Genomic DNA, 9,933 nt, shown 5'->3' with positions numbered 1-9,933 from the left:
GTATGTGTTTTGGTGTTTGGAGTGTGTGTTTTGGAGTGTGTGTTTTGGTGTTTTGGAATGTGTATTTTGGTGTGTGTGTTTTGGTCTGTTTTGGAGTGTGTGTTTTGGTGTTTTGGAGTGTGTGTTTTGGAGTGTGTGTTTTGTTGTTTTGGAGTGTGTGTTTTGGTGTTTTGGAGTGTGTGTTTTGGTTTTTTGGAGTGTGTATTTTGGTGTGTGTGTTTTGATCTGTTTTGGAGTGTGTGTTTTGGTGTTTTGGAGTGTGTGTTTTGGAGTGTGTGTTTTGTTGTTTTGGAGTGTGTGTTTTGGTGTTTTGGAGTGTGTGTTTTGGTTTTTTCGTGTTTTGGTGTGTGTGTTTTGGTCTGTTTTGGAGTGTGTGTTTTGGTGTTTTGGAGAGTGTGTTTTGGTGTTTTGGAGTGTGTGTTTTGGTGTTTTGGAGTGTGTGTTTTGGTGTTTTGGAATGTGTGTTTTGATGTGTTTTGGAGTGTGTGTTTTGGAATGTTTGTTTTGGTGTTTTGGAGTGTGTGTTTTGGTGTTTTGCAGTTTGAATTATGGTGTTTTGGAGTGGGTGTTTTGGTGTTTTGGAGTGTGTGTTATTGGTGTTTTGGAATATTTTGGAGTGTGTGTTTTGGTGTTTTGGACTGTTTTGGAGTTTGTGTTCTGTTGTTTTGGAGTATTTTGGAGTGTGTGTTTTGGTGTTTCGGAGTGTTTTGGAGTGTGTGCTTTGGTGTGTTTTGGAGTGTGTTTTTTGGTGTTTTCGAGTGTGTGTTTTGGTTTGTTTTGGAGTGTGTGCTTTGGTGTTTTTGGAGTGTGTGTTTTGGTGTTTTGGAGTGTGTGGTTTGGTGTTTTGCAGTTTGTGTTTTGGTGTTTTGGAGTGTCTGTTTTGGTGTTTCGGAGTGTGTGTTTTGGTGTTTTGGACTGATTTGGAATTTGTGTTTTGGTGTTTTGGACTCTTTTGGAGTGTGTGTTTTGGTGTTTTGGAGTGTGTGTTTTGGTGTTTTGGAATGTGTTTTTTGGTGTTCTGGAGTGTGTGTTTTGGTGTTTTGCAGTGTGTGTTTTTGTGTTTTGGACAATTTTGAGTGTGTTTTGGTGTTTTGGACTGTTTTGGAATTTGTTTTCTGTTGTTTTGGACTGTTTTGGAGTTTGTGTTTTGGTGTTTTGGAGTGTTTTGGGGTGTTTATTTTGGTGTTTTGGAGTGTTTTGGAGTTTACGTTTTGGTGTTTTGGAGTGTTTTGGAGTGTGTATTTTTGTGTTTTGGAGTGTGTGTTTTGGAGTGTGTGTTTTGGTGTTTTTGACTGATTTGGAGTGTGTTTTGGTGTTTTGGAGTGTGTGCTTTGGTGTGTTTTGGAGTGTGTGTTTTGGCGTGTGTGTTTTGGTGTTTTGGGGTGTGTGTTTTGGTGTTTTGGAGTGTGTGTTTTGGTGTTTTGGAGTATGTGTTTTGGAGTTTTTGGAGTGGGTGTTTTGGTGTTTTGGAGTGTGTGTTTAGGTGTTTTGGGGTGTGTGTTTTGGTGTTTTGGAATGTGTGCTTTGGTGTTTTGGTGAGTGTGTTTTGTTGTGTTTTGCAGTGTGTTTTGGAGTGTTTATTTTGGTGTTTTGTGGTGTGTGTTTTTCTGTTTTGGAGTGTGTGTTTTGGGGTTTTGGAGTGTGTGTTTTGGTGTGTTTTGGAGTGTGTGTTTTGGTGTGTTGGAGTGTGTATTTTGGTGTTTTGGACTGTGTGCTTTGGAGTGTGTGCTTAGTTGCTTTGGACTGATTTGGAGTGTGTGTTTTGGTGTTTTGGAGTGTGTGTTTTGGTGTGTTTTGGAGTGTGTGTTTTGGTGTGTTTTGGAGTGTGTATTTTGGTGTTTTGGAGTGTGTGTTTTGGTGCTTTCGAGTGTGTATTTTGGTGTTTTTGGAGTGTGTGTTTTTGAGTGTGTGTTTTGGTGTTTTGCAGTTTGTGTTTTGGTGTTTTGGAGTGTGTGTTTTGGTGTTTTGGTGTGTGTGTTTTGTTGTTTTGGACTGTTTTGGAGTGTGTGTTTTGGAGTTTTGAACTGTTTTGGAGTGTGTGTTCTGGTGTTTTGGAGTGTGTGTTTTGCGTTTTGGATTGTTTTGAAGCGTGTGTTTTGCTGTTTTGGAGTGTGTGTTTTGATGTTCTGGAGTGCGTGTTTTTGTGTTTTGGACTATTTTGGAGTGTGTTTTGGAGTTTTGGACTGTTTTGGAGTTTGTGTTTTGGTGTTATGGAGTGTTTTGGAGTGTGTATTTTGGTGTTTTGGAGATTAAGTTTTGGTGTTTTGGTGTGTTTTGGAGCGTGTGTTTTGGAGTGTGTGTTTTGGTATTTTCGAGTGTGTGTTTTGGTGTTTTGGAGTGTGTGTTTTGGTGTGTTGGAGTGTCTATTTTGGTGTTTTGGAGTATGTGTTTTGGTGTTTTGGAGAGTGTGTTATGATGTGTTTTGGAGTGTGTGTTTTGGTGTGTTTTGGGAGTGTGTGTTTTGGTGTTTTGGAGTGTGTGTTTTGGTGTTTTGGAGTGTGTGTTTGGTGTGTTTTGGAGCGTTTGTTTTGGTGCTTTGGAGTGTGTGTTTTGGTGTTTTGGAGTGTGTGTTTTGGCATTTTGGAGTGTGTGCTTTGGTGTTCTGGAGTGTGTGTTTTGGTGTTTTGGAGCATGTGTTTTGGAGTGTGTGTTTTGGTGTTTTGGACTGATTTGGAGTGTGTTTGGTGTTTTGGAGTGTGTGCTTTGGTGTGTTTTGGGAGTGTTTGTTTTGGTGGCTTGGAGTGCGTGTTTTGGTGTTTTGCAGTTTGTGTTTGGTGTTTTAGAGTGTGTGTTTTGGTGTTTTGGAGTGTGTGTTATTGGTGTTTTGGACTAATTTTGGAGTATGTTTTTTGGACTGTTTTGGAGTTTTTTGTTCTGTTGTTTTGGACTGTTTTGGAGTTTGTGTTTTGGTGTTTTGGAGTGTTTTTGGAGTGTGTATTTTGGTGTTTTGGAGTGTTTTGGAGTGTGTGTTTTTGGTGTTTTGGAGTGTTTTGGAGTGTGGGTTTTGGTGTTTTGGAGTGTGTGTTTTGGTGTTTTGGAATGTATGTTTTGGTGTGGTTTTGGAGTGTGTGTTTTGGTGTTTTGAAGTGTGTGTTTTGGTGTATTCGTGTTTTGGACTGTTTTGGAGTGTGTGTTTTGGTGCTTTGGAATGTGTGTTTTTGTGTTTTGGAGTGTGTATTTTGGTGTTTTGGAGTGTGTGTTTTGGAGTGTGTGTTTGGTGTTTTGCAGTTTGTGTTTTGGTGTTTTGGAGTGTGTGTTTTGGTGTTTTGGAGTGTGTGTTTTGTTGTTTTGGGACTGTTTTGGAGTGTGTGTTTTGGTGTTTTGGACTGTTTTGGAGTTTGTGTTTTGGTGTTTTGGACTGTTTTGGAGTGTGCTGTTTTGGAGTGTGTGTTTTGCGTTTTGGATTGTTTTCGAGCGTGTGTTTTGCTGTTTTGGAGTATTTTGGAGTGTGTGTTTTGGTATTTTGGACTGTTTTGGAGTATGTGTTTTGGTGTTTTGGAGTTTGTGTTTTGGAGTGTGTGTTTTGGTGTGTGTGTTTTGGTTTGTTTTGGAGTGTGTGTTTTGGTGTTTTGGAGTGTGTGTTTTGGAGTGTGTGTTTTGTTGTTTTGGAGTGTGTGTTTTGGTGTTTTGGAGTGTGTGTTTTGGTTTTTTCGTGTTTTGGTGTGTGTGTTTTGGACTGTTTTTGAGTGTGTGTTTTGGTGTTTTGGAGTGTGTGTTTTGGTGTTTTGGAGTGTGTGTTTTGGTTTTTTCGTGTTTTGGTGTGTGTGTTTTGGACTGTTTTGGAGTGTGTATTTTGGTGTTTTGGAGTGTGTGTTTTGGTGCTTTGGAGTGTGTATTTTGGTGTTTTTGGAGTGTGTGTTTTGGAGTGTGTGTTTTGGTGTTTTGCAGTTTGTGTTTTGGTGTTTTGGAGTGTGTGTTTGGTGTTTTGGTGTGTGTGTTTTGTTGTTTTGGACTGTTTTGGAGTGTGTCTTTTGGTGTTTTGGACTGTTTTGGAGTTTGTGTTTTGGTGTTTTGGACTGTTTTGGAGTGTGTGTTCTGGTGTTTTGGAGTGTGTGTTTTGCGTTTTGGATTGTTTTGGAGCGTGTGTTTTGCTGTTTTGGAGTGTGTGTTTTGGTGTTTTGGACTGTTTTGGAGTGTGTGTTTTGGTGTTTTGGAATGTGTGTTTTGGTGTTCTGGAGTGTGTGTTCTGGTGTTTTGCAGTGTGTGTTTTTGTGTTTTGGACTATTTTGGAGTGTGTTTTGGAGTTTTGGACTGTTTTGGAGTTTGTGTTTTGGTGTTATGGAGTGTTTTGGAGTGTGTATTTTGGTGTTTTGGAGTTTAAGTTTTGGTGTTTTGGAGTGTTTTGGAGTGTGTCTTTTGGTGTATTGGAGTGCTTTGGAGTGTGTTTTGGTGTGTTTTGGAGTGTGTGTTTTTATGTTTTGGAGTGTGTGTTTTGGTGTGTTTTGGAGTGTTTGTTTTATTGTTTTTGGAGTGTGTGTTTTGGTGTTTTGGAGTGTGTGTTTTGGTGTTTTGGAGTGTGTGTTTAAGTGTTTTGGGGTTGTGTTTTGGTGTTTTGGAGTGTGTGCTTTGGTGTTTTGGAGTGTGTTTTGGTGTGTTTTGGAGAGTGTGTTTTGGTGTGTTGGAGTGTATTTTGGTGTTTTGGACTATGTGTTTTGGAGTGTGTGCTTTGTTGTTTTGGACTGATTTGGAGTGTGTGTTTTGGTGTTTTGGAATGTGTGTTTTGGTGTGTTTTGGAGTGTGTGTTTTGGTGTTTTGAAGTGTGTGTTTTGGTGTATTCGTGTTTTGGACTGTTTTGGTGTGTGTGTTTTGGACTGTTTCGGAGTGCGTGTTTTGGTGTTTTGGAATGTGCTTTTTTGGTGTTCTGGAGTGTGTGTTTTGGTGTTTTGGAGTGTGTGTTTTGGTGTGTTTTGGAGTGTTTGTTTTGGTGGTTTGGAGTGTGTGTTTTGGTGTTTTGCAGTTTGTGTTTGGTGTTTTAGAGTGTGTGTTTGGTGTTTTGGAGTGTGTGTTATTGGTGTTTTGGACTATTTTGGAGTATGTTTTTTGGACTGTTTTGGAGTTTTTGTTCTGTTGTTTTGGACTGTTTTGGAGTTTGTGTTTTGGTGTTTTGGAGTGTTTTGGAGTGTGTATTTTGGTGTTTTGGAGTGTTTTGGAGTGTGTGTTTTGTTGTGTTTTGGAGTGTGTATTTTGGTGTTTTGGAGTGTGTGTTTTGGAGTGTGTGTTTTGGTGTTTTGCAGTTTGTGTTTTGGTGTTTTGGAGTGTGTGTTTTGGTGTTTTGGAGTGTGTGTTTTGTTGTTTTGGACTGTTTTGGAGTGTGTGTTTTGGTGTTTTGGACTGTTTTCGAGTTTGTGTTTGGTGTTTTAGAGTGTGTGTTTTGGTGTTTTGGACTATTTTGGAGTGTGTTTTGGAGTTTTGGACTGTTTTGGAGTTTGTGTTTTGGTGTTATGGAGTGTTTTGGAGTGTGTATTTTGGTGTTTTGGAGTTTAAGTTTTGGTGTTTTGGAGTGTTTTGGAGTGTGTGTTTTGGTGATTTGGAGTGCTTTGGAGTGTGTGTTTTGTTGTGTTTTGGAGTGTGTGTTTTTGTGTTTTGGAGTGTGTGTTTTGGTGTGTTTTGGAGTGTGTTTTAATGTTTTTGGAGTGTGTGTTTTGATGTTCTGGAGTGCGTGTTTTTGTGTTTTGGACTATTTTGGAGTGTGTTTTGGAGTTTTGGACTGTTTTGGAGTTTGTGTTTTGGTGTTATGGAGTGTTTTGGAGTGTGTATTTTGGTGTTTTGGAGATTAAGTTTTGGTGTTTTGGTGTGTTTTGGAGTGTGTGTTTTGGTATTTTCGAGTGTGTGTTTTGGTGTTTTGGAGTGTGTGTTTTGGTGTGTTGGAGTGTCTATTTTGGTGTTTTGGAGTATGTGTTTTGGTGTTTTGGAGAGTGTGTTATGATGTGTTTTGGAGTGTGTGTTTTGGTGTGTTTTGGAGTGTGTGTTTTAGTGTTTTGGAGTGTGTGTTTTGGTGTTTTGGAGTGTGTGTTTTGGTGTGTTTTGGAGCGTGTGTTTTGGTGCTTTGGAGTGTGTGTTTTGGTGTTTTGGAGTGTGTGTTTTGGCATTTTGGAGTGTGTGCTTTGGTGTTCTGGAGTGTGTGTTTTGGTGTTTTGGAGCATGTGTTTTGGAGTGTGTGTTTTGGTGTTTTGGACTGATTTGGAGTGTGTGTTTTGGTGTTTTGGAGTGTGTGTTTTGGTGTTTTAGAGTGTGTGTTTGGTGTTTTGGAGTGTGTGTTATTGGTGTTTTGGACTATTTTTGGAGTATGTTTTTTGGACTGTTTTGGAGTTTTTGTTCTGTTGTTTTGGACTGTTTTGGAGTTTGTGTTTTGGTGTTTTGGAGTGTTTTGGAGTGTGTGTATTTTGGTGTTTTGGAGTGTTTTGGAGTGTGTGTTTTGGTGTTTTGGAGTGTGTGTTTTGGTGTGTTTTGGAGTGTGTGTTTTGGTGCTTTGGAGTGTGTGTTTTTGTGTTTTGGAGTGTGTATTTTGGTGTTTTTGGAGTGTGTGTTTTGGTGTTTTGCAGTTTGTGTTTTGGTGTTTTGGAGTGTGTGTTTTGGTGTTTTGGAGTGTGTGTTTTGTTGTTTTGGACTGTTTTGGAGTGTGTGTTTTGGTGTTTCGGACTGTTTTGGAGTTTGTGTTTTGGAGTTTTGGACTGTTTTGGAGTGTGTGTTCTGGTGTTTTGGAGTGTGTGTTTTGCGTTTTGGATTGTTTTCGAGCGTGTGTTTTGCTGTTTTGGAGTATTTTGGAGTGTGTGTTTTGGTATTTTGGACTGTTTTGGAGTATGTGTTTTGGTGTTTTGGAGTGTGTGTTTTGGAGTGTGTGTTTTGGTGTTTTGGAATGTATATTTTGGTGTGTGTGTTTTGGTCTGTTTTGGAGTGTGTGTTTTGGTGTTTTGGAGTGTGTGTTTTGGAGTGTGTGTTTTGTTGTTTTGGAGTGTGTGTTTTGGTGTTTTGGAGTGTGTGTTTTGGTTTTTTGGAGTGTATATTTTGGTGTGTGTGTTTTGGTCTGTTTTGGAGTGTGTGTTTTGGAGTGTGTGTTTTGGAGTGTGTGTTTTGTTGTTTTGGAGTGTGTGTTTTGGTGTTTTGGAGTGTGTGTTTTGGTTTTTTCGTGTTTTGGTGTGTGTGTTTTGGACTGTTTTGGAGTGTGTGTTTTGGTGTTTTGGAGAGTGTGTTTTGGTGTTTTGGAGTGTGTGTTTTGGTGTTTTGGAGTGTGTGTTTTGGTGTTTTGGAATGTGTGTTTTGGTGTGTTTTGGAGTGTGTGTTTTGGTGTATTTTGGAATGTTTGTTTTGGTGTTTTGGAGTGTGTGTTTTGGTGTTTTGCAGTTTGAATTATGGTGTTTTGGAGTGGGTGTTTTGGTGTTTTGGAGTGTGTGTTATTGGTGTTTTGGAATATTTTGGAGTGTGTGTTTTGGTGTTTTGGACTGTTTTGGAGTTTGTGTTCTGTTGTTTTGGAGTATTTTGGAGTGTGTGTTTTGGTGTTTCGGAGTGTTTTGGAGTGTGTGCTTTGGTGTGTTTTGGAGTGTGTTTTTTGGTGTTTTCGAGTGTGTGTTTTGGTTTGTTTTGGAGTGTGTGCTTTGGTGTTTTTGGAGTGTGTGTTTTGGTGTTTTGGAGTGTGTGGTTTGGTGTTTTGCAGTTTGTGTTTTGGTGTTTTGGAGTGTCTGTTTTGGTGTTTCGGAGTGTGTGTTTTGGTGTTTTGGACTGATTTGGAATTTTTGTTTTGGTGTTTTGGAGTGTTTATTTTGGTGTTTTGGAGTGTTTTGGAGTTTACGTTTTGGTGTTTTGGAGTGTTTTGGAGTGTGTATTTTTGTGTTTTGGAGTGTGTGTTTTGGAGTGTGTGTTTTGGTGTTTTGGACTGATTTGGAGTGTGTTTTGGTGTTTTGGAGTGTGTGCTTTGGTGTGTTTTGGAGTGTGTGTTTTGGCGTGTGTGTTTGGTGTTTTGGGGTGTGTGTTTTGGTGTTTTGGAGTGTGTGTTTTGGTGTTTTGGAGTATGTGTTTTGGAGTTTTTGGAGTGGGTGTTTTGGTGTTTTGGAGTGTGTGTTTAGGTGTTTTGGGGTGTGTGTTTTGGAATGTGTGCTTTGGTGTTTTGGTGAGTGTGTTTTGTTGTGTTTTGGATTGTGTGTTTTGGTGTGTTGGACTGTGTATGTTGGTGTTTTGGACTGTGTGTTTTGGAGTGTGTGCTTTGGTGTTATGGACTGATTTGGAGTGTGTGTTTTGGTGTTTTGGAGTGTGTGTTTTGTTGTGTTTTGGAGTGTGTGTTTTGGAGTGTTTATTTTGGTGTTTTGTGGTGTGTGTTTTTCTGTTTTGGAGTGTGTGTTTTGGGGTTTTGGAGTGTGTGTTTTGGTTTGTTTTGGAGTGTGTGTTTTGGTGTGTTGGAGTGTGTATTTTGGTGTTTTGGACTGTGTGCTTTGGAGTGTGTGCTTAGTTGCTTTGGACTGATTTGGAGTGTGTGTTTTGGTGTTTTGGAGTGTGTGTTTTGGTGTGTTTTGGAGTGTGTGTTTTGGTGTGTTTTGGAGTGTGTATTTTGGTGTTTTGGAGTGTGTGTTTTGGTGCTTTGGAGTGTGTATTTTGGTGTTTTTGGAGTGTGTGTTTTGGAGTGTGTGTTTTGGTGTTTTGCAGTTTGTGTTTTGGTGTTTTGGAGTGTGTGTTTTGGTGTTTTGGTGTGTGTGTTTTGTTGTTTTGGACTGTTTTGGAGTGTGTGTTTTGGTGTTTTGGAGTGTGTGTTTTGGAGTGTGTGTTGTTGTTTTGGACTATTTTGGAGTGTGTGTTTTGGTGTTTTGGACTGTTTTGGAGTTTGTGTTTTGGTGTTTTGGGCTGTTTTGGAGTGTGTGTTTTGGTGTTTTGGAATGCGTGTTTTGGCGTTTTGGATTGTTTTGGAGTGTGTGTTTTGGTGTTTTGGAGTGTTTTGGAGTGTGTGTTTTGGTTATTTGGACTCTTTTGGAGTATGTGTTTTGGTGTTTTGGAGTGTGTGTTTTGGAGTGTGTGTTTTGGTGTTTTGGAGTGTGTGTTTTGGTTTTTTTGGAGTGTGTGTTTTGGTGTATTCGTGTTTTGGACTTTTTTGGTGTGTGTGTTTTGGACTGTTTTGGAGTGTGTGTTTTGGAATGTGTGTTTTGGTCTGTTTTGGAGTGCGTGTTTTGGTGTGTTTTGGAATGTGTCTTTTGGTGTTTTGTAGTTTGTGTTTTGGTGTTTTGGAGTGTGTGTTTTGGAGCTTTGGAGTGTGTGTTTAGGTGTTTTGGGGTGTGTGTTTTGGTGTTTTGGAGTGTTTGTTTTGTTGTGTATTGGAGTGTGTGTTTTGGGGTTTTGGAGTGTGTGTTTTGGAGTGTGTGTTTTGGAGTGATTTGGAGTGTGTGTTTTGGTGTTTTGGAGTGTTTTGGAGTGTGGGTTTTGGTGTTTTGGAGTGTGTGTTTTGGTGTTTTGGAATGTATGTTTTGGTGTGTTTTGGAGTGTGTGTTTTGGTGTTTTGAAGTGTGTGTTTTGGTGTATTCGTGTTTTGGACTGTTTTGGAGTGTGTGTTTTGGTGCTTTGGAATGTGTGTTTTTGTGTTTTGGAGTGTGTATTTTGGTGTTTTGGAGTGTGTGTTTTGGAGTGTGTGTTTTGGTGTTTTGCAGTTTGTGTTTTGGTGTTTTGGAGTGGGTGTTTTGGTGTTTTGGAGTGTGTGTTTTGTTGTTTTGGACTGTTTTGGAGTGTGTGTTTTGGTGTTTTGGACTGTTTGGAGTTTGTGTTTTGGTGTTTTGGACTGTTTTGGAGTGTGTGTTCTGCTGTTTTGGAGTGTGTGTTTTGCGTTTTGGATTGTTTTCGAGCGTGTGTTTTGCTGTTTTGGAGTATTTTGGAGTGTGTGTTTTGGTATTTTGGACTGTTTTGGAGTATGTGTTTTGGTGTTTTGGAGTTTGTGTTTTGGAGTGTGTGTTTTGGTGTGTG

Source organism: Somniosus microcephalus, unplaced genomic scaffold (genome assembly GCF_052327205.1).
Source record: "Somniosus microcephalus isolate GS21.2 unplaced genomic scaffold, FLI_Smic_1.0 unresolved_chr5, whole genome shotgun sequence".
NCBI classification, from domain to species: domain Eukaryota; kingdom Metazoa; phylum Chordata; class Chondrichthyes; order Squaliformes; family Somniosidae; genus Somniosus; species Somniosus microcephalus.
The sequence above is the reverse complement of the archived record's forward strand: the minus strand, read 5'-3'. Positions refer to the sequence as shown.